Consider the following 25,014-nt stretch of genomic DNA (forward strand, 5'->3'; position numbering starts at 1 on the left):
TTTTACCTGCAAACCCTACATTTGAGTTCTATTATTTTTTTTAATCTCACATAAAAGTTACATTTATTTTCCTATCACAGATAGTGAGTAAGGGGACAATTCATGAACATAGCACAGATGAAAGTCAAATTGGTATGATTATGCTATTTTGCCAACTTTCGATTTAATTTAGTTTGAGGCAGTTTTGAGAATTTTTGTAAATATTTCAGAGCAGTGGTTTCCAAGCTTGACTATCTACTAGAGTCTTACCTGGAGAACTAATAAAACTCATTGAGGTATGATCAAGACACCTTAACGCTTCCCCTCAGCTTGACTGAACTTGAGACAGGCTGCTTCTTGACTATAGGCCTCTGAGTTGCCTTTTCTGAGAGCATTTACTTTAGTGAACTTAGAATTTTAACGTCTTTCTCTGCCCCTTTGAGATGTAAAACTTCTCCCAGCCTCTTGCCATTTTTACAGCCCATTGAAGTCTTTCTCAAGGACCTGGAAGCCATCCTTTTGAAATGCAATGTGGGGACCTGCAAGATATGTAGGTCTTGCAAGACCACCCCAAGATATGTCTCTTTGGCATCAGGATTATTTGAGGCTGATTGCTTTTGATAAACTGGGACAGGGAAGGAGGAATGGAACTTGCCCTTTGTTAGGACACATTTACATTTGTAAGGTAAATCTCTATCTGTAAAATGTGCCTCCCTCTCTGTACCAGGAAGAAGAAAGGCGATGACCTACTCTCCAAAAACTCTTAATCAATACCAAAGGCAAGGACTTAAAATCTGCATTTTATTGTGCTAGTCTGGTAACCTCCTGTAACTGACTTCCCTCCCCCTCCCAACTTTGGCATTCCTTAAGGATTAAGCATCTTTCCTTAGGCTAGGAACCGATTGCTGAGGGGCTCACCTGTGACCACCCAGCTCCAGACATAGACTTGCCTCCTGCTACGCCCACCGAGATAGCAGACCATTACCTGCTGTGTCCATCAAGCGCTGTGCCGACAGGGCAATCTTGTGACTATTGTGGGAGGGACGTTTCAGTCACATGTGAAACACCCCGTTTGGGGGTATATAACCACTCTGTGCACCCCACTTCTTCGGTGCCCTTTCTTCCTTCGGGAAGAAAGGCCCCAGGCCATGGTTCCTCATAAAGCTTTGTTTAATTTTCTCTTGCTATTCTGTCTCATGTGAATTTAATTCGTTCTCCAGCCAGACGAACCCCCATTTGGGGAGAGGAAATGTCCCCCTCCCCTACAGCAATCAAGGAAGATGGTGCCCCTGTCTCCCAGTCTCTGTGGGGGTGTAGGAGCCTCTCTTCAATAACGGCCAGTTAGCAAACACAGATGCTCAAATCGCATTGACCAGTTCCCCCTCTACTATCCCTCAGTACTTTTCTACTAGCTCATCTTAGTGCTTAAAACCCCTCCCTCCTTTTGTTTCAGCTGAGTTGAGCTCAGTACTGTGCTGCAATCTCTCTCCCTTACTTAGTAGCCTGAATCCAATTGTCTTGCTGTTTTTAACAAGCGTCCAGTGCGTTTTACTTTGACAGGCAGGACAAGGTCCGGGCCTTTGCACTTTTCCCAAGTCCCCTGGCTGATTCTGATACTGACTCAAGTTTGAGAACCACTTTATTTTCAGCAATATTTCACAAAACACCACAGTCATAAGTCTTGAAATCTATTTGTACTTAGAGTACAAATTTGTAACGCTCTGAGAGATGTTACTCCCTTACTTCGATGGCATCTTTTTAAATGGAAAAAAAAAAAAAGTTGGTCATTGCATACCTTGTTCTTTTCTCCAACTCAATCTACTCATGGTTCTCAGCCTTTTAACCAACTGACATTCCTGGTTCCTGAGGACTATGGCCTCTGCCACTCAGTGAGTGGCTTAGTGTGGCAGTCACTCTATAGAGGCAGAAATTGGAGCTGGGGGAGGAGGAGAGGTGTGGAGTGCGTTCAAGCCTTTCAGGGGGTCCTGCTCCCTCCAGCCCACACCCTCACTGAGAAAACCTGCCCGTGGCGTTCTTGGGTTGTCCCGTGGTTTCCCTGCTTGGGTTGCTCAGAAAGGAGATATTATCCTACTCATTTTTTCCTTTTTTTTTCTCAGCATAGTGCCTGGCAATAAATAAAAACTTAATAAAATATTCTTTCCTTTTCTCTAGCCTTTTGTAGGATTCTTCTCACCTTCTCAGTGTGTATCCTAACCTGTTCTTGTTTTATGCCTGAGTTGATATAAAATTAACTTCGCATGTGAAATTTTTCTGTGGACTTTATTTATTTATGGGGCAGAGAGAGTATTCCAAATTAGAATTGGAAGGAGATTAGTAAATGTGTCTTTTATTTTTCTAGCAAAAGAATGACCAATTCTAAATCACTTAATGCATTTTAAAAATATCATTCATTGAATCTAATTATTTTCAGTTGAGGAAGCAAACTCAGGCAGAATATCTCCACTGCCCCAGGTCATACAGCCAATCGGTGCTAGAATTAGAACTCATAGTGTGCCTCCTGATCATTCAGTCCTAATTTATCTATTCATCAGTTACTTGGAATCTTCTATGTGCCATGCACCACATTAGGTACTAAGGATACAAGAACAAATATTATACAGTTCCTATACATTATGTTTATATGGGGAGACAGAAAAGAAAACAAACCAATGTGATAAATACTTTGACCAAGATATGAACAAATATTTCTTTCTATTCCCCCTTTACTGACTGTTCTTTCCAAGAGGCTTTGTATTAATATTTTACTGTTAAAAAACAAATGTTAAGGGGCTGGCCTGGTGGTGTAGTGGTTAAGTTTGCATGCTCCACTTTGGCGGTCTGGGGTTTGTTGGTTTGGATCCTGGGCATGGACCTACACATAACTTATCAAGCTAAGCTGAGGTGGTGTCCCACAAAAAGAACTAGAAGGACCTACAACTAAGATATACAATATGTACTGGGGCTTTGGGGAGAAAAAAAAAGAGGAAGATTGGCAATAGATATTAGCTCAGGGCCAATCTTCCTCACCAAAAAAAAAAAAGAAGCATACCTAAAAAAAAGTTAAAATTCCTAATTGTCACAATGTGGAAGTAGCCCAACCAAGATGTTCTTTAGCAGGTGAATGGATAAATAAGCTGTGGTACATCTAGAAAATAGAATATTATTCAGCACTGAAAAGAAATGAGCTATTGTGGGGGATCAGAATTGGCCACCCCAAAGTGTGTCTCCTTGGCATGAGGATTATTTTGGGCTGGTTACTTTTAAAAACTGCAGGCATGGGAGAAGCTCTGAAAAGTAGAATTTTACCCTTTGCAAGAGACATTTACATTTGTAAGGGAAATCTCCATCTGTAAAGGTGTCTGCCTCTCTGTAACAGGAAGAAGAGGGGATGACCTTATCTCTAGAAACTCCATCAATATGGTAGGCAAGGCCTTAAATCTGCATAGTAACTTACTCTTGCTGACTGTGCTTTTCTGGTAACCTCCCATAGCTGACTCCCCCACCCCCAACATCCTCCTTTGTCTGTAGCTGAAGATGGTATTTAAGATGAGAGCCTCTGCCATTTTGGTGAGTTGCTCAGTTTTCCTGAGTGTCTCCCATGTATACATGTTATAAAACTTTGTTTGATTTTTCTCCTGTTATTCCATCTCATGTCAATTTAATTTATAGCCCAGCCAGAAGGACCCAGAGGGTAGAGGAAATGCTTTTTCTCCCCTACACTATCAAGCCATGGAAAGACAAGGAGGAAACTTAAGTACAAATTACTAAGTGGAAGAAGCCAACTTGAAAAGGCTACCTACTATAGACATTCTGGAAAAGGCAGAACTATGGAGACAGTGAGAAGATTAGCGATTGCCAGGGGTTGGGTGGAGAGGGATGAATGTGTGGAGCATAGATTTTTAGGACAGTAAAAATACTCTGTGTGACACTATAATGTCATTAAAATTTCTCCAATCCCATAGAATTGTACAACCCAAGAGTGAAGACTAATGTAAACTACAGACTCGGGGCGATAGTACTGTGTCAGTGTAGGGTCATCAGTTGTAACAAATGTGCCACTCTGGTGGGTATGTTGATAATGGGGGTGCTATTTATTTGTAGGGGCAAGGGGTATCTGGAAAACCTCTGTACCGTCCTCTCATTTTGTTGTGAACCTAAAACTTCTTTAAACAATAAGACTATTAAGAAAACATCTTAATAAAGAATTTGCTTTTGGTTAACTTCTATTCCAATTTAATGTTTTAAAAAGAACTTCATTATTCCTTGAGTATGAGCTTTCTGGCAAGTTGAGTCTGGTCTCTTGGTAGCTCATGGTTTCTGTAGATGCTTTTTGCACAGATCCGTCCAGACACTCATTTGGCCTGAAGTAGATGGCCACAAGTATGAACACCAGCAGTGCTCTCTTTGCGTGGTAATGTGGGACCATAAAAATAACCATGCTAGCTGAAACAGTACGAAGCAACCATGTAAAATCATGTAAACTATAACATTCTGAATGAAGACTACTGAGTGGGTTGAGATTAGGAGATGGAAATTGGGGACGTAAAAGGGAAAGAAGATTCACAAATTAGTATCCATTCTTCATTGTACTAAAGGGGGGTTTCTCAAACTCAATACTATTGACATTTTGGTCTGGCTAATTCTTTGTTGTAGGAGGTTGTCTTGTGCATTGCAGAATGTTTAGTAGCATCCCTGGCTACTACCTCTACATGCTAGTAGCATCCTCCTAGTTTGACAAACAAAATGTCCCCAGACATGCCCAAATGTCCCTTGTGGGGCAAAATGGTCCCATGTTGACAACCACTGTACTAGAAGAAATATTTAGATGGGCCTCACCGAGGTGAAATCATAAAGAATCATTATATTTAGAAGCATCATTTAGGTTTTATTGGAATATTGTAAATATGAAGACAGTACTTTTTACATGACGAATAAATAGTTGAGCTTTTCATATAAGATAAAAATTTTAAAGAATGTCATCTGCTCAGAAGGGTACATCTGTGTTCATTTAGTCACTATGAAATTTATGGATGGCTTATGTGATGGCAATTTGCCTCTCAGCCCCAATATGTCATTTTATCGTCATGTGGGTCTGTACGTCACCTCCACCCCCATCCCCAAGTTTCAGGTTTATGGACATTGAGACTTGATTAAAAACAGCGTGTGTGTATATAAATATGGTGATATTCTGATGAACAGATTCTTTTAAAAACAAGCTTCCTTATAGCAAAACTTGTGTTTAAAAATAGCAAAAACAAATCTTCATGAATCATTCAAATAGAATAATATGCATCTCCAGCCAAATGTAACAGGGCGCATCTTAACACAGCTTCTTTTACTCTGGAGAGATTTCAGGTAACGTGCAGTTTCCTAGACGGGGTTATGAGCCCTGCAAAGATTGTTTCCTGCCCTCCAATAACCCATTTTCTTTTCTTAAGGAAGATTAGCCCTGAGCTAACTGATGCCAATCCTCCTCTTTTTGCTGAGGAAGACTGGCCCTGAGCTAACATCTGTGCTCATCTTCCTCTACTTTATATGTGGGACGCCTGTCACAGCATGGCTTGATAAGCAGTGCATAGGTCTGTGCCCAGGATCCGAACCAGCGAACCCTGGGCCGCCAAAGTGGAGCACACAGACTTAACCACTACGGACCGGGCCAGCCCCTTAAAGGTATTTCGATGTACATTAGCAAGGTATGTTACCCTTTTCTTAGGAGACCGAGTAGAGATTGGCATACTTTTAATCAGTATTTGCTTTTTGGACATACCTTAATTAGTTTTTCCATGTGGAATGCGAAAGATTATTTGTGCCCTGTTCTAGAGTTATTGTTGTTAGAGGGACCAATGCCTATTTATCAACTCTGCCCTGATGCAGCCCATGATGTATCATTGCCTCTTTGTTCTGGGAGAGGACAGGTGGGACATCTCTGTCAGTTTCCCTAAACATTTTCTCTTTTACTTTTGGTTTAGGATTTTCAGGAGAATCAGTATTTTTTTAACCACATTTAAAATTGTTTTAATTTTTAATATTTTATTAACTACAGAATTTATATTCTCTGAAGTCTATTCTGATGCCTTAAACAGTGTATCAATTTCTACCTCTAATAATAAACTCCCTAATCAACTGTTTCATTGAAATACTCTCGTTTCATTTCTAGATACAGCATTTTAGTTAGTTTTGATGAGCGCATGACTGCAAGCTCCATTTCCTTTTGGTTCTAGAATTTTGGACTTGACAAGTCATATCATTTTTTTCCCTAGTTCCTTAAAACTCATCTCAAATAAAATAAGCCCATAGTCTGCTTTTGTTATATGATGAATATGTGAATCTTATTAATTTTTTATTTAAAAATAACCTTCTCTATTTTTTCTTAGAAGAATATTTTGTTACTTTCTATATACTCTCTTTTGCAACTGCTTTCATTTGGAAGATAGATTATTAAGCCTTTGTAGCAAATGTATATTTAAATACTTGAATGGACCCAATTAGTGAAAAATGCTGCATATTTGAATTTGTTGAAGCTGAGTCCATTAATCCAAATAAGAAAAACAAGCGACTAATTATCTTTAATTTTGGAATTGTATGTAAACTCTACTGTTGAAAAACACACTTAGGAAGACCTACGTTTACCCCCGATGAATCTGAATATTAATTGATTCAGTATATACGAATGAATGCAGTATATATGTATACTCACATTCACTGGAGTTGAGAGAAGGTTTTCTCTCTGTATATAGAAAGGGAGAGCGAAAGAAAGGTGCCAACATCTTTTGAGAAGTTTATATTTTAGGCTTTTATTTGGTTGTTTCTGTCATGCGTATATGCATATTTATACTGCAACTCACTTTAATAATTTCATAATTTGCCTCATATTAAAATACCTCTTTCTATTTTAAACAAATTACCTTGGTCTTTTAAAAAAGGATATGAGAGAAATAATGACTTTTTTGTATCTTAGCCCCAAAGCACATTGAAAGCTGTAGGATTCTCACACAAAGTAGCACGGGTTTATCAGAAAGTAAATCCAGAGAAAAGAGGATTTCTGAGACCAACTAACCAAGCAGGTCGTGATTTCCAAATTCAGAGAATGAAAAAGGTTTATTAAAATAAGTTACCTCCTCACTTCCAGCCTGCTTTTGAAACAGCCAATGGCCCTCCTTCCAGTGATTTCAGACAGTGGTTCATTTTCTTTTAGTTAATAGGAATGGGTAAATAGAGAAAGAAGTATTTCTGGCTAATATTTAATCCCTTGATGCTGGCAAGTCCCAGCGCGTTATATAACTATGTTTCTATTTTTGGTTCCAGTATTTGTTTTGTTACATTTAAATTATAAAAACAATTTCGGTCCCTGACCATTTAAAGTAGATCGTGGCTGAGCTCAGACTGAGAGCAAGTGCCTTACTGTTTGCTGAGCCGGTGTGCTGGTGACCCATAGGACGTCTATTGGCATACAATGATATGCCTAGGAGATTTTGTTTTAGGCTAAAGCAGAAGGATTTTTTTACGTTTAATTGCAAGAGCACCTGGGGACGAGGTGGGGGGAAATAGGAACAATGGAGGGAGCAGCATGGCTGCAGCCCATTTGGATTTGGAGGCCTGACAGAGGCAGGCAGAGGAAAAAGCTGCAGGAGCCACTTTCGGGAGGAACGCCGTGATACTTGCATGAGACTTGAGAGAGGCGTGGGGCTGCTCCAAGGGCGGTGACAGAGCACTGTACAGAGTGTGAGAGAGGGACCTCTTTCCAACCTCAGCAGTGGGCAAAGCTCGGCCTCTGCAAAGACTGACTCCTTTGGGAACACAGGGAGGTGGCATCTTGACTTGGGCACAGACATTTTACAGGGCACATGAAGCAATGGCAGGGACTAGCGGTTTTCAAGCAGGAAGGCAACACTCAAAAGGGAAGGTTGGGAGCAGATAACATAGCAGATTTATTCTTTCCCTTTCAGGGACTCCCAGAAACACCTGGACAGGGGACCCTTCCGCAGACTGGAGTCCTTCCTCCATGAGTGGGTAGGGACAGTGACCCAGTGAACTTTGGTTGTCTACTGTTAAATACGGCTTCGATTCTCTCCACAGGCTGGTGAGGTCTGGAGGCACCCGCGTCTTTATCTACGGAGTTTCAAAATTGCCGTGATGATCCTTTTAAAAAAGGGTGCATCTAATTACAAACAAAGAAATAAAAAAAAAAAACCTCACAACAACTGACTGATATTCACGAATATAGTTTTGTTTGCACAGTCTTGATTCATTATAAAACTTCTTAATTGTCTTGCATATTAATGAGTTTAATAATTAGACGAGGAATGGAGAACGTGCAGTTCTGAAAGTGTCAGTCAACCACATTAAAATAACATATAAATTGTATGCATATTTATTGAGAAAGATTGCATTCTCAGTTTGAGAAATTATGAATTACATTTAAATGATCAGATAACTTGTTTGATACTAAAATTAGGATTAAAATTCTGTTTTTATCTACTTAGTGCTAGAAAACAGCATTAGACTAAAGCACGTTTCTTTCAGAATGCTATGCTGAAAATTGGAGATGTGGTAGCTGGACAATGGCTGGGTTTCAACGTACCCTAAGCTGTGTTTCTCACTTCAGAACTTCAGAGAACTTCAGATTGGGGAACACTATTGGTGTTCTAGGGGGTATTGTGATTCAATATTAACATATTTAATTTATTTAGGGTTTATGCTTTTGCTCTATTTTGCAGTGATTTGGGGCTGTGTAGCTGAGAAAAATTTCCACTGTTGTCCAAAAATGTATTTTGAAGAGCGATTTATTTCATTTGGATCCTTTCCCTACTAAAGCAACGGCATGCTCTTCCACGTATTGACTGAAAGGCCTGGAACAAGTCCTTTATTTCCTTTCAGTGTCAGTTTTATCATCTGTAAAGAGTGGATGAAGGAAGCCCTAACAGTGATACGTTAAGGAACTGACGTGTGCTGGCTCCCAGCATCTGGCTGTTGGGCATTCCTTCCTTCTTGCAAGGCAGTTCTTATAGACAGCAAAGTCTTGGCTTTAAATTCTAGTCTGTGGTCTTTTTTCTACCCCGTGTTCCAGGCTTATAATTATACTGTCTAAATATTTTAGTTCTATACTTAGACTTGCCACTCTCAATTATGTGGGATAAAATATATTTATTTTTTAACTCTGGTAAATCTCCAGCCCCATTATTTTCCTTTGAAATGTCTTTTATATTTTTCATTTTTCTGACCTTCCTAACATCGCAAGTCCAGTTTGGGTCCTAATCACCTCACACGAGAATTACTGAGCAACACCTAGCAGGCATCTCTGACAGGGAATTTCCCCCTTCCGTTTGATGTGCATTGTATTGCTAGGATTATTTTCCTTGAAAATCACATGATTCTGCTCATCAACAAAAAAAAATTTCAGCAGGTTGATAAATATTTAAATTACAGCATATCCTAATTTCCTTCCTACCTTTGATGGCTCTTAAAACAAGAACATTTCCCCCCATCCCCCTGTTTGCATATTCTCTTCACTCCAGCAGGGAGGACTTTTTTGTGGTTGTTTGTTCTGCCTCTCTGCCTGTGTGTACACTCTTCCCCTCATCCAGCATGCTTCTCCTTTTTCTCCACCTGTCCTTTAGGGCTCGTTCAGGTTTTTCTTTCCTTTGAAGCTTCCAATCCAAATTGTATGAAAATTTGCCAATAATTATGTCTCCAGTACTCCTTTACCAGTGATTTTTATACATACAACTAACTTACCCCTGACCTTTTTTGTATTGCGGTAAAATATACGTAGCATAAAACTTACAATTTACCTTCTATTTTTTTTGAGGAAGATTAGTCCTGAGCTAACATTCACTGTCAATCCTCCATGTTGGTTTTTTTTTTTTTGGCTGAGGAAGATTGGCTGTGTGCTAACATCCATGCCCATCTTCCTCTATTTTATATGTAGGACGCCTGCCACAGTGTAGCTTGATAAGCAGTGGTAGGTTTGCACCCAGGATCCAAACCGACAAACCATGGGCCACCAAAGTGGAACATGTGAACTTAACTGCTGTGCCACTGGGCTGACCCCATAATTTACCATTTTTGAGTGTACAATTCAGTGGCATTAAGTGCATTCCCATTGTTTTGGAACCATCAGCACCATCCATCTCCAGAAAGTTTTCATCATCCCAAACTGAAACTCTGTTTCTATTAAACAATAACGTCCTATTCGTCCATCCCTCAGCACCTGGTGGCTACCATTCTACTTTCTTTCTCTGTGAATTTGACTCTTCTGGGTACCTCACGTAAGTGGAATCGCACGTGTTTGTACTTTTGTGTCTGGCTTATTTCTCTTAGCATGAAGTTCTCAAGGTTCATCCATGTTGTGGTACGTATCAGAATTTCGTTCCTTTTTAAGGCTAATATTCCACTGTATGTATAGACCACATTTTGTTTGTCCATTCCTCTGTTGATAGACAACTGAGTCATTTTCACATTTTGGCAATTGTGAGTAATGCCGCTATGAACATTGGTGTTCAAATATCTGTTCAAGTCCCTGCTTTCAATTCTTTTATGTATGTCCTCAGAAGTGGAATTGTGGATCCTTCTATGCTTAGTTTATTGAGGAATTGTCATTCTGTCTTCCACAGTGGTTGCACCATTTTACATTTCCACCAGCAATATACAAGTGTTCCAGTTTCTTTGTATCCTTGTCAGCACTTGTTATTTTCTGCTTTTTTTGGGTAATAGCCATCCTAATGAGTTCGGAGTGGTATCTCATTGTGGTTTTGATTTGCATTTCCCTAATGATAGTGGTATTGAGTATCTTTTACTGTGCTAATTTGCCATTTTTATATCTTCTTTGGAGAAATGTCTGTTCAAGTACTTTGCCTGTTTTTGAATTGGATTGTTCATTTTCTCATTGGCGAGGACCTTTTAAACAGCAAGTACTCAAAACTGTTCAACAGGTTTTTGAAGACTTAAGTCATCGCAGGGAACACGATCCAGTGCACTGTGTGAATGATGCCCTGGGAACCATTGAGGAGGTTAGGGCTTTTCACTCGTCTCAGATGCCTTCCTTATTGAGTTGTTGGGCATGTTATTTATATGTTTTCTATCAATGCCTTTGTTTATATCAGCTCTTCTCTTTGGTGTCATCATGCCTGTCTGTAGGCAGTTTTCTTTCTTTGATGTCTTAATCTGATTTTTTTCTTGGAAACCAGATGATCTAATTTGTTAGAGCTATGCATAAATTTAGACTAATTAAGCTCTTGTGAGGCATAAGGGACTCACCTATGGGTAAAGAGAAGAAGCTTTATTGTATGTAGTTCAGATGTCAAACATATTACTTACTTTTGTTTCTTACTGATGGAACTAGGTAAGCTTTCTTGATGGTCTTTTTCTGTAGAAGTGATGTTTTTCAGTGTAAACCTCTCAAGTGTAGCTGCTGTATTTGATTGTTTACTTACTCTGTATTTATTACTAAATTTATCATGTTGAATATTCAGTGGGTATTTAATGAATATATTTTAGTTGCTTTGTGGTGGATTCATTGAAGCTGTATCATGAGGCAGTTTCCCTGGTGATTTTAACCGACTTTTTCATTAATTAATTGATTCTAAAATTATGGTTGTTAGTAAGGAGAGGCCTTAAGATTTATGTTGATGCTTTTAAAAAATATGAATTTATCAGTAGGTTTCGTTGTGTTTCAAGTAACACCCAAACTTAGTGGTTTAAAAAGACATCATCAACTCATTCAGTTACAAGTCTGTGGGTTGACAATTTGGGCTAGGCTCAGCTAGGCAGTTCTGATGGTCTCACCTGAGTTCAATCCTGTGGTTGCAGTCAACTGGCAGTTAGGCTGGGATCTGGTTAGTTTCAGATGGATTTACTTACAAGTGTGGCAGTTGGATTCAGTGATCAAAGTTACTGGGTCACATATCTCTACCCTCTAGCAAGCTAACCCAGACTTCTTCATGGGCTTCCAAAAGCAACAGGAAAGGGCACGCTCCAGTGTGTAAGCTTTCTGCATGCCTGTTTGTCTCATGTTTGCTAAGGTCCTTTGGCCAAAGAAGTCACTCAGCTAAGTCCAGATTCAGGAGAAAGACAAATAGATTCTATCTCTACATGGAAGGAGCTGCAAACTAAAATGATGATTTTTTTTTTTGTTTTCAATCTACTGCAACATCAGTATCAACTCATAGCCTTGATTTTGTTGATGTAGTCTAAGTCCCACATGAAAACAATTTTTCCAAAGTATAACATTAGCATTTTCTCTGAAATGGCCTGGGTCTTGGATATCTTCTTTATTTGGAATTATAGTTTAAAATATTTTTCAGCAGGTTTTTAAAAAATCAATTGTTTGCTTTTTTTTTGTTAAGATTATGATAGTTCACAACCGTGTGAGATTTCAGTTGTACATTATTGTTAGTCATGTTGTGGGTACACCACTTCACCCTTTGTTCCCTCCCCCCAGCCCCCCTTTCCCCTGGTAACCACCGATCCGTTCTCCTTGTCTATATGTTAACTTCCACCTATGAGTGGAGTCATATAGAGTTTGTCTTTCTGTGTCTGGCTTATTTCGCTTAACATAGTACTCTCAAGGTCCATCCATGTTGTTGCGAATGGGACGATTTTGTCCTTTTTTATGGCTGAGTAATATTCCATTGTGTATATATACCATATCTTCTTTATCCAGTCATCAGTTGCTGGGTACTTAGGTTGGTTCCATGCCTTGGCTATTGTAAATAATGCTGCGATGAACATAGGGGCTCTTGGAATTGCTGATTTCAGGTTCTTAGGATAGATACCCAGTAGTGGGATGGCTGGGTCATAAGGTATTTCTATTTTTAACTTTTTGAGAAATCTCCATACTGTTTTCCATAGTGGCTGCACCAGTTTTCATTCCCATCAACAGTGTATGAGGGTTCCTTTTTCTCCACAACCTCTCCAACATTTGTCACTCTTGGTTTTGGATATTTTTGCCAATCTAACGGGTGTAAGGTGATATCTTAGTGTAGTTTTGATTTGTATTTCCCTGACGATTAATGATAATTAGCATCTTTTCATGTGTCTATTGGCAATCCTTATATCTTCTTTGGAGAAATGTCTATTCATGTCCCCTGCCCATTTTTTGATCGGGTTGTTTGATCTTTTGTTGTTGAGCTGTGTGAGTTCTTTATATATTATGGAGATTAACCCTTTGTCAGATAAGTAGCTTGTAAATATTTTTTCCCAATTAGTGGGCTGTTTTTTTGTTTCAATCCTGTTTTCCTTTGACTTGAAGAAGCTCTTTAGTCTGATGAAGTCCCATTTGTTTATTCTTTCTATTGTTTCCCTCATCTGAGGAGTTATGGTGTCCAAAAAGATTCTTTTGAAACTGATGTGTGGTACTGGTACCAAAACAGGTGCACAGATCAGTGGAACAGAATTGAAAGCCCAGAAATAAAACCACACATCTATGGACAGCTAATCTTCGACAAAGGAGCTGAGGGCCTACAATGGAGAAAAGAATGTCTCTTTAACAAATGGTGCTGGGAAAACTGGACAGCCACATGTAAAAGATTGAAAATTGACCATTCTTTTTCACCATTCACAAAAATAAACTCAAAGTGGATCAAAGACCTAAAGATTAGGCCTGAAACAATAAGTCTTCTAGAAGAGAATATAGGCAATTGTTTGCTTTTTTATCAGTTTCCGAGGTAAGAAAATTACTAAAATACCAAAATTGCTAGGTATTAATCATATAAGAAAAATGAATGCCCCAAATTTTTAACACCAAATCACTTGCCAAAGTAGCTTTGTCCTTTTAAATTTTAACTTCTATAGAACATCAAAGAGAGAAGAAAGGGAATAAAAAAAGCAAATGTAGAGGAAAGTTATAGTCATAAATCTATTGAAGTTACCTAAGTTATTTGGAAGCTAATTATGACTGTGTGCAAAGCAAATGATGTGAGAACTGAATTAATGAAGACCAGCTACCTCCCACAAGCTAATGAGGCATACTTTATACCAATAGTGCCACAAATTGAAAAATTAAACCTCTTCATGGAGAGAAAAAAGGAGCAGCCTAAGAATAACATGCAAGGCCAAAGGAGATCTCAAAGGCATTGTCTGGGGTGAGCAGTTTTTGCTTACTTTTCTATGATATGGAATATAGAGTGCAGAATCCCTGAAATTTCCTCGTTTTTTGTTTTTTTCTCCCCCAACCCAAAGAAGAATTCATAGACACCATAGTGTGCTTCAGCCCCGCAAAGTCAGTGGAGGATAAAAGTGCTAGTGGTCAAATGTATTTTGATTTTTTAGGTGTTGGTGCTTAACTTCAGTGCAATAGTAGCCTTCCTTTTTCCTCTTCTTGACATGACCACATAGGTAATTTTCAACCAGCTTCTTTTTCACACCTTCTTTCCACTATTTAACATTGTTATATATATAAACTTTATATATATGAGTTTATTATATATATAGTCCAATGAAATGTATATGATATATATAAGTATATACTATATCTATAATGTGTATATTCCTTTTGGAATTTTAACTTCCACGTTTTTCTCTTATTTACCCTTACACATTCATAAATCAAGATCCCCAGTCTTGCAGTCTTACACTTACTACACTCAATATATCTCCCTTCCACTGTACATCTCAAATCACGTTTTTAATTTTTTTAGGAAGACACTATATTACACAAAATAAATACTATTTTTTCTTCATTATAAATACTTTTATTAAGGATGTACAAAGGCATGCACTATTTTGAAAATACTTTAATTTTAAACCTTTAAAAAAGATTTCATGTACAAATATAATTCAACTAGTAACACACACACACATACATATATACACATATATATGCATTTCTTAAGTGCCGACAATTTTGAATTTAGAGATGTGAGAATAAAGCCAATTGGCCAAGTCCTAGGAAACTTTGGGAACATTGGTAAAAATGTTGTGGCAGTAATTTATTTGCTTAGGTTTTACCCTTTTGATAGCAAACAAAATCATTTTATTGGTGTTTGAAAGCAGCAAAGCTTGTTGTATGAGTACTGAGTAAACAAGAAGAACTTATGTGAAAAGTTAGTTATTAACTATTTAAAAATCTCATCCTTTTTCAGAAAAGTAGAATTTAAAAATATTTTTTTCCTTCACCTAGTGGAGGAAAATGTTTTAATCATTTAGATTTATAATCTAATCATTTAGATTAATTTCCTTCCATGCATCTAAAAAAGTAGTAACAACTTTTAAATTTTCTGATGATAAAAGTAAGACATATTAATTTAGAAAATTATAAGCAGCAAACATCATGTATAATATCATCACATAGAAATTATCAGTTAACATTTTGGCATATTTCCTTCTAATCTTCCTATGTGTCTATATAATATTTAAATAAAATTTTATGTTGTATATAACATATTCTCTGTATAGATAGATTTATATGTTGTGCTTTTGCACTTAATGTTATCATGAGTAGTTTTTAATGACATGAAATATGCTTCAGATATACATTAAGTATACTCCAAAACCGTTATATTAATGCTGTATGATATTCCATCCTATGGGTTTATTACAACTTATTTAAATTGCCACTCTTCTGTCTGTATTTCAAATGAGTAGATATAATTAATTAATGGCTAAATATTAAATATACTAGTGTTAGAAAATAAAAGAGTCTGATATTTTCTTTCTCCTCCCTTCCTTACTCCCTTTTTCTCTCCCTTTCTCTCTCTCTCTCTTTCTTCTCTCTCCTTTTTCTTCTACAATGACAAATTCAGCCCTGATAGGAATACTCTGGCCACTTCACCATTTGTCGGTTTTTTCATGCCTTCTAAGTATCTATTATCTCTCTTTTACTATTTAATCCTGTACAGGCTATTCTGCTACAACCTGATAGTTATGTTTTTAGGAAAACTTGTGAAATCAAAGATTACATAACTAAATTAATAGGGCAGGTGTGTAGAGGGTTGCAGTTGTGAACAGCAGTTTCAGATTTCCAACAATATATTTCCATAACAAAGGGGTCACTATAACTGTGCACGTATACAACCTAAATACCACTCAGTCAATCCAATGTTTGCTTCCATCCATCCCTTGCTATCATTCACACGGCACTTGCGAAACATTCTATCTCCTTATCTCGTGTAGTTAAGAGAAACGAAGCACCAAGCCACTCAGAGGGGTTAGGCTTTTCATGTTTGATGCCACTTCTGAATCTTGATCATCCATAACAGCTGGCAGCATATAAATTGTTTACCCTAATTAATGGTTCACCAGTATCTCTGCAGTGAGTTATGAAAACTCCTGCTGTGACTGAGGAGAAATTTGAATACAGTGAATTTGAAATATTCACTATTTGAATTCAAATTTGAATTCAAATTTGAAATTTGAATATACTTTCAAATTGTCTGCATACTGCTGGTTACTCTAAATATAGTTTATCTTCAGAGAGTGTTGAGACTCCTCTCTGAAAGCTGAACTATTCATGATTTCATTAAACAGCAAGAAAAGAAGATGTGGACTGCTTCTCGAGGGTGAGCTCTCTCCCATCTACCACAGTACCTGACATGGTAGGTGGGCAATAAGCAATGGTTACATGTGGCATCTATGGTTGTTGCCTTCTAGCGTTTGTGCATAGATAGCTGGTGTGATGTGACTAATTTATCAGGGACTTTATATGTGCCAGAAACTATTCTAAGCCATTGATTTGTATTAACAACACTGTCAGATAGGTACTAAAATTATCCCCACTTATAGACAAGAAAACCAAGATATAAATAAGTTAAATTATTAAACCAGGACATGTGGCTTGTAAATGATGCCATCTGGTTCCAGAGGCAGCATTTTCTTTTTTTTTTTTTGGTGAGGAATATTGGCCCTGAGCTAAGTTCTGTTGCCATTCTTTCTCTTTTTTCTTGAGGAAGATTGCCACTGAGCTAACATCTATGCCCATATTCCTCTATTTTGTATATGGAATACCACCAGAATGTGGCTTGATGAGTGGTGTGTAGGTCCGAACCCATTAACCCTGGGCTGCTGAAGCGGAGCATGCAAACTTACCTGCTTACACTACTGCCAGAGCCTGCATTTTTAACTACTATGCACATTCTCTATATAAAACAGTCTGACTCATTTGGGAGAGATGGATTTAATACATACAAAAGAGAAACATTAATATATTGGGCCTAATTCAACCAAGGAAATAAAATACTTTCTGGAGTAATTGAACATTAGTCTTAAAATGAGGACCTACCAGCTTAGATCTTATCTCATCCACTTAATAGTTGTGTGAACTTGTTCAAGACACTTCGAATAAACATTTCAACTAATGCCGTAAGAATTGTGTATAGTTAATTGCGTGATAATCCATAGAGAAATATTAAGATTTTATTGCCATCTGTAAAATAGAGCACTGTGCTATAAATTGGGAGCCGAGTCTAATTCTTATCTAGCAAGAGTTCGTTATGATTAGATATATCACTTAAATTTCTATCTTATTTCCTCATTTATGAAATAAGAACAATTTTTTAAAACCTTATCTTCTAAAATTTTCACAGGAATGTTGGAAAGAAAAACGAGGGAGTAAATGAAAGTGCTTTGAAAAGGAGTGCTCTGGATCCAGACTGGTGACATTGCTGCAAACTCAGAAATGTCAGGTTAGTTCTCTGCGATATTTAGGTCCTTTTTAAGGTCTCGTGTTCTAATAGTTGTTGGTGTTGAGAAAAGTTTGTGGTTATTGAAATCATACAATTTTTGTTTCATATGGGAGACTATATGATTTGTCTTATATGTTTCCTTCCTTTATGATTTCACATTAAATTTTCTAAATCTTCCAAGTATGAGGGAGACAATCATAATAACGTTCTAATATATTTTATATAATAATTAGAATGTATATGTATATACACATGTATATAGCTATACACATACACACATACATATATTTTTCACCTTTAGAATCATAGTAATTATTAGATTTGGAGGCATTTCTGGAAGTTGATTTCATTCAAATCCCACATTTCTTGACTTATAGTAATGTAACTTGTTATCATTTAGCTACTGCTCCTGGGTTGGGAGTAGAACCAAGTCCGCTGAGACAGAATCCAGAGCGTTTTCCACTGCCCACGGTAGCAGTTACCTCTTCTACCAATGTTCTGAGATACTATTTTCTTTCTTTGATCTTATCCTTTCTTTTTACTTTTTCCCATTTCATTTGCTCCTTTTTTCATTTTCAGATTTCCCCTCTCTCCTATTCTCATAGTAGCTTCCGGGTCAGAAATTTTAAAAATATCAAAATTGATAAAAAAACTGAAATAATTTCCATCCCATTCATATTTTAGGCAAAAGACACTTTTAATTTTTCTGTTTTTGCTTGAGTATGTCGCTGCCATGGAGATGTATTCAGGAACATCTCTGACCTTGAGCCAAGCAAGGTCATCCCTGCCTTCCCCGTGATAGACCTTGCAAGTGCTCTAGCTCAGGTTTGTATTGAGTTTGTATAGTCAGGAGAATCCACATGCCAGCTCCCAAGTAGGTGGACTGCCTGTGGACATAGATTTCCCTGGAGATATGGTCTTCACAAAGTCTGTATGCCTCCCCATGACCGTGAACAATGCGTCGCTTCCTGGAGTCCTATATCCAACTGTCGCTGGAGAGGTTGCTTCATTGCTTAACCCCACATGGCTCTCGGCTTTCTTGAAGCCAACTGGATGACCAGATTTATATCCTCTAACATATAGACCACTGATAGAGATGGTTTAGATCACTGTGTTTCTATAAGTATTATATATTTCTCTTAGGTTTTAAAGGGACTTCATATAGGAGTTATATGAAGACAGAGGGTACATCTTGTTCGAATTATTTTCCTTACATTCTTTAAAAAATAATTAGCATAGTGGCTTATTATATAAGTAATAGTTGATTTTAATTAATAGTTTATTTCTTATAATTTCACTTGAAAATATAATCATGATGGGCTGGGATGGGTGGAGGGTATGATTAAGGAATGGGATGGGCAAATACAGACTCGTTTGCCAAATTGCATGTTAGTACTATAGGCAATCCTTGAAACTCTAATGAGGAAAGTGTAAGACCAATAAAAGGGAATAAAAATGTACCCAGTGAGTGACTTGTTTGAGCTCATGCCTCTGGTAAGCATTTTTAGGGCAGCCAGGCCAGGCCTTCCTGAATCACCTACCATTTGGCTCCATTGTCAGTGATCAAATGTTAAATACGGTGCACCAAGGTCCTTACCTGGTAGATGATTCCTCTGTTACTTTGTATTTAGGTTCAGAAACAGACCTGGCTTCATGATGGACACTGATAGAAAATCTACTTTTGAACAGATCTTCTTGAGAAGAAAACTTGGCTTGTGGCTTAGGTACACTTTTGAAAGGGATGTGACATTAGCACTGCTGATGATTTTCTTATGAAAATTTAATGGAACTTATGATATAAAACAAAATATTGGATGAACTTACAACAAGTTGTCTTTAATGACAGTTCAAGATACCAGTAGCTCATTCCAGGGACCATTTACCTAAGGCTTTTAAATTAAATTTTCTAAGTGCCTTGCATGTTCGACTCTGCTTTTGAAGAAAGAGGCATTCCACTTCAGGGAAATGCAACCACTTACGGCCGTAAAATAATAGATTCAGATTGGCCTTTCAATAAGGGGTGAGTGTGCCAAAAATCTGAAAGGTGTTACTGTAAATAAAAATCTTTATTAAGAGCTAAAGAGTGCAAATTGATTTTAAAAGTTTTCATCCTTACTGGCACATGAAAAAATGCAATAAAGATAATCGATATTGAAAAGCTCCCTAGGAAGGGGGATGTCCCGAAGCAGTACAGAAGTCTAGTCCTGCGCTGTCTGCCTTTCCTGAGGATGGCCTGGTGCATAGAAGTGATGGGTTATCTCAGTAGGAAGACTCTGAATGAGACCCAGGCATGGAGGCCGAGGGTCAGCATTTCACCATGAGGTTCATTTGTTCCTTGGTCAGAAACATTGTCCTTAACTCCGGCAAGGACTCTATTCACAAAAAATTTGCACCCTAGTCAATCAGTGAATGTTTGTGGCCCACAGGGTGTTTCGGCAAATAGGGTAAGATCCAAGGAGAATCGCATACGTTAGTAATAGATGAAACTAGCATTCCTTTTCCAATAGTTTCCTGTCTCTTTTTCTTCCCTTTTAATCGACCCCTTTTCTCATGTACCCATACACATCAGTACTCTCATCTTCCCTGTTCTCTCCTATAATGGAATTGATGGAAGACTAGAGGAAACCTAAGGAATTAATGACTCAAGGTGACATCCATGCCTCCCCATCCATCCCAGGAATACTGGCCTTTTAAAAGAGAACAGGTAGGGCCGGCCCGGTGGCGCAGCGGTTAAGTTCGCACGTTCCGCTTCTCGGCGGCCCGGGGTTCGCCAGTTTGGATCCTGGGTGCGGACATGGCACTGCTTGGCAAGCCATGCTGTGGTAGGCGTCCCACACATAAACTAGAGGAAGATGGGCATGGATGTTAGCTCAGGGCCAGTCTTCCTCAGCGAAAAGAGGAGGATTGGCAGCAGTTAGCTCAGGGCTAATCTTCCTCCACAAAAAAAGAGAACAGGCAAGGCCTTCCTTAAAAAAGTCAAGCAATAACTAATAGTATTATACCCATTTTGCATATTGGGGAATTGAGGGTGAAGGAGAATAAGCCACTTATTCAAGATGACACAGTTAGGAAGTTGCAGAATCAGAATTTGCACCAGATCCAGTTAGCTCCCAGGCTCTTAAGTACTGAGCTCTGTCATCTCCCAATCCCTGGCAGATAGGTTGCAGGAAATCCCTTGTGTAGGAAGATGAGGAGGCGTTCCTGGTCTCCCAAACCCACGTTCTGTACTCACCTCCTCTGCCTGCACGCGAGGGCCATCCACCTGGTCCCGGCCTCCTTCAGGAGCTGAATTTAATAACTTGAGGATCCATCTTTATCTGTTTTTTCTCTGGACCCCATGTCCAGATGAGTCTGAGGCTTTAGTTATCTTTGACAAGTCACAGTAACCTTTAGTGAAGCTTTCTTCCACTGTAGGTGGAAAGAAAAAGTTCTCCATTGAAGGAATAACATTCAAAATGACTTAAGACGTTATCTGCTTCTCTTGTATTTACTCACTTATGAGTAAATATAAGTAACATATTAGTCAGGATTCTCCAGAGAAACAGAATCAGTAGGACTTACATATACTTCTCTACATTTACACATACAATCTCTTTATATACATATACAAGTCCCAAGATCTGCAGGGTGAGTTGGCAAGCCGGAAATCCAGGAGAGCTGATGGTTTAGTTGCAGCCTGAATCTGAAGGCCTGTGAACCAGGAGAGGCAATGATGCACATTCCAGCCCAAAGGCTGGCAGGCCTGGGACCCAGGAAGAACTGATGTCTCAGTTTGAATCCAAAGACAGGAAAAGACTGATGTCCAAGCTTAAGGCGGCCAGGCAGAAGGAATTCCGTTTTACTCATGGTAGGCTCAGACTTTTTGTTCTCTTCAGTGCTTCAACTGATTGAATGAGGCCCACCCACATCAGGGAGCACAATCTGCGTTACTCAGTCTACCAATTTGAATGTTAATCTCATCCAAAACACCTCACAGAAACAGCCAGAATAATGTTAGACCAAATGTCTGGGCACCTTGTGGCCCAGTCAAGTTGATATATAAAATTAACCATCACAAGTCTTATTTCTAACTTTAAGTGACGTTTCCTCGTTTCTGTGCTCAGCCGTTTCTCATGGCTGTACATAGATGAACATTCGCCCTAGTTACCCAGCATAGGAGGTTTGGTAATGCTTGTTGTCCTGTTAATAGTATTGTCCTATCAATGGTGTCTCCTTTTTCTTGCAAAGCCTGGATGATACGGACATCTTACTTATACAGGAGTTCACCAGGCTTAAGCTATTTTTTATAATATCTAGCTTAAAATAATTTTCTCATTTTCCTCTCCAGGTGAATCTACCAATATATCTTGTCACACTTGCAGTTTTGTCTCCACGCGTCTCTGAGTTTGTTGCTCCTGCTCCCTCTTCTGTTTGTGATTGTGGATTTTCTTTCCTTCTCCTTTCTTGTCCTGCATGTACCTATGCTATAATCCAAGGGATTGGTATCCTCCATGTGTGTTAATACTATTCATAACGTGTCACATTCAGTCTATACTAGAAAAGTTTGAGAAGGTGAGATTAGCAGGCACACGACTCTTAACCGGATTTTTTAAACGCGTAATGCTAATTTTATAGCTTTAGTTACTACAGAAAAGCACTCACACTTGTCTTTTGTGGTGATAGCTAAGCTGATTAGTGCACAGAGCTAATGAAACCACCGGCAGTGTCTCCCTTCTTCAGGCTGTCCATTGCCCTGGCTTATCTCTAGCCAAGGCCTGCATCTGTGGTCCTCCTTTTCATCCACCAATGAGGATGCTATTGTCGGTCACAGGGGGCTTGGGTGAGAAAGAGGATCAGTTTTTTTCTGCTACTAGCCAAACAACTCATGGTGTGCCTTCGGGGAGGCAAGCGGGCTCAGCAGGACAACTCCTTCTGCTAAGGTCAGCAAGTTATGAAATATTCTCCATAGGGAGGTGATTGGATTAAATAGTTAGTGAATGTAAAGTGCTTTAAGTTGCTGATTATTATGCTTTGTGGGTCTTCTTTGCAGAGGATCTGCAGTCAGGGCAACTCTTACGAGGCACGGGGCTCAGGATAATGTTCTCACTCATCTCTGCGCCTCACGAGTGTTTATATCATGGGTGGGTTTCGGAATTTTACAAATGTAATCTACCATTGTGACTTCTCAAACTTTGGTACCTTGGAAAAACAGGGCAAGATAGCTCAGGAAACCTTTTCAGGGGAAAAGGAAGATTAGAAACACTGGATTAGCAAACAGCTCACACTATTAATCACGTATTGCCATACCAACGTAAGAACTATGAGCTTGTGCTGTATAGGGAAAACCCGCAGAAATAGGGCTCAGCTACTGATAGGTCTGTTATGGGCTACTTGTTCCAAAAATTCAATTTGATCTCCTGTTGTAGCATGGAGACTTGAAAGGTGGAAAAGCAATTACCTGTGCTTGGAAGATCAGGCTCTTCCCCATTAAGGAATTATAGCCAGCTCTAGAGATGATTTAAGAAGCTGTCTGACATAGACAGTATGTAAAACTGAATAGCCCATAGTCAATCACGTCGGTATGGTTTTCAATAGATTTTAAATAATGTATCTTTGTTAATGAGCTGGCTGTGTTTAGTAGCCCCACCTCTACTCTGCAAGCCACAAGGGAACATCATAAAATTTAAATATATAGCACTCACTCCAAAGTTGGTATGGAATTAATTAAACGCACTTGAAGCTATTCCTTTTAAGTAAAGATCTTTTGAGTGTTACAGGAGAGAGGAGTGTGAAATTAAAGCTGAGCATGAAAGAGAGCATAGAAACCCCATATGTTGTTACTGCCTTACATATATGGGGCTAGGATGAAGCGAATCATTAGAAATCAAGTATATTAAGATAACGGAGAATGAAATAGTTCAAAATATTTGTTTAAGGTAGCTAACTAATCACTAGAAGGGAAGAGAATTTCTGGAACAGCCTTCATCTACAGTCCCTTTGCCCTTCATTACTCTACCTCCGTCCCAAGTATGGTTTGAAAAGGAAAAATATGATGACTAAGCCAGGGATGGGAAAGCCAGGGAGAAATGGCTTTGTATGGCTGTGCTGGCCCAGGCCCGAGGAGGGCCCTGGTTCTGAGTGCAGCACTTGAACTGGAGACTTCTGTAGAGAAAGAGAGAGAAAAAGCAAGCCTACTTAACTTTCTGTACCTTAGCTGGAGAAAAGAGAGCAACAGGGCAATCTCCTTAGGCCGTTAGAGAAGGCAGGAGGGCGGGAACGGAGCTGGAAGTAACATCTAGGGGTGGCTCTGAGAGGCAGCATCTGCCGTGGTCGAAAGCATGCAGTCTGAATCCCGACTACCTCAGGTCATGAACCTGGCTCCCTCAGGTACCAGCTGTATGTCCTTAGGTAGATTATTTAATCTCCCTGGGCCTCAGTTTTTTGGTCTGTAAAATGGGGATAATATTAGATTGCTATGAAAATTAAAGTGCTTAGAGCAATACATGGGACATTATAAGCACTATATAAATGTTTATTATGCAAAGTAATATTAAAATCACTCTTAATAAAATGAAATCACTGTTATTAAATAAAAATGTAAAAATAACTGTTATTAAAGATCATAAAAGATATGCAAGGTTTAGTTTCTAATCCAAAGCTGAGAAGAAATTAATTGTGGTTAACTATTAGGCAATTATTTCCTAATTAATTCTTAGGAAAGACGTGTGATATAGGGGATAGAGAACCAGGCTTTACAGACCAAACATGTGAGTTCAGACAGAGACTCTGCCACCGGTGTATTCCGGGTTGAAGTCTTCCTCTTCTCCTGCACACCCACTTTTTCTCCCATGGCCCCTCTTTCAGTTAAGGGCCCCAACTGTGACTTCCTCCTCTCTCTTCTGAATTCAGACCTTGCCAGGTGGAGTTAGAGTGCCACATGAGGACCCTCATCATGCACTGTTATTTCCCCTGGGCTTTTGTAGTAACTTGCATTCCAGATCCTGTCTATCCAAACCATCCGATATTCTGGTGCTGGATTAATTCTTAAAGCACCATTCCTTATGGTTCTATTTCTCCCCTGCTTGGCAACTTCCATGGGTCCTTATTTTTTACCAAAGTCAAGTCAGTCTTTCTTTGCAGAGTGCTCTAGACTTTTCGAGATAGGATCTCAGCCTGTCTCCCGTCTGTATTACGTACCTATCTATGTACTTTATTATGTTTGCAGCCAAACGAAGCCAGCTTAATCTCCCGCTCTCCCCATTGTTCATGCTGCTTTTTCTCTTTCCCAGCCTTCCCAACCTCCATCACCCAATTACAAATTTGTCTTTTCTGAAGATTTTGCTCTTGTCTTTGATTTTCCGTAGCTCTAATCCCCTTTAAGACACTGCACACATTCTAGTTGGTCTTATGTAATAACAACTGTTACTATAGTTATGTG

At 38.8% G+C, this 25,014-nt stretch overlaps 1 long non-coding RNA gene across 1 annotated transcript in view; it reads left to right on the forward strand.

Annotated features, from left to right (window-relative positions):
* LOC111769355 (uncharacterized) overlaps positions 1 to 25,014 on the forward strand; it is a 218,751-nt gene that overhangs the window by 71,485 nt on the left and 122,252 nt on the right. Inside the window, exon 3 of the long non-coding RNA XR_011430089.1 lies at positions 17,499 to 17,597. This is a non-coding gene — a long non-coding RNA (uncharacterized lncRNA). The remainder of the gene's footprint in view (positions 1 to 17,498; positions 17,598 to 25,014) is intronic.

The sequence above is a fragment of the Equus caballus genome, chromosome 20, assembly GCF_041296265.1.
Source record: "Equus caballus isolate H_3958 breed thoroughbred chromosome 20, TB-T2T, whole genome shotgun sequence".
Lineage (NCBI taxonomy): Eukaryota > Metazoa > Chordata > Mammalia > Perissodactyla > Equidae > Equus > Equus caballus.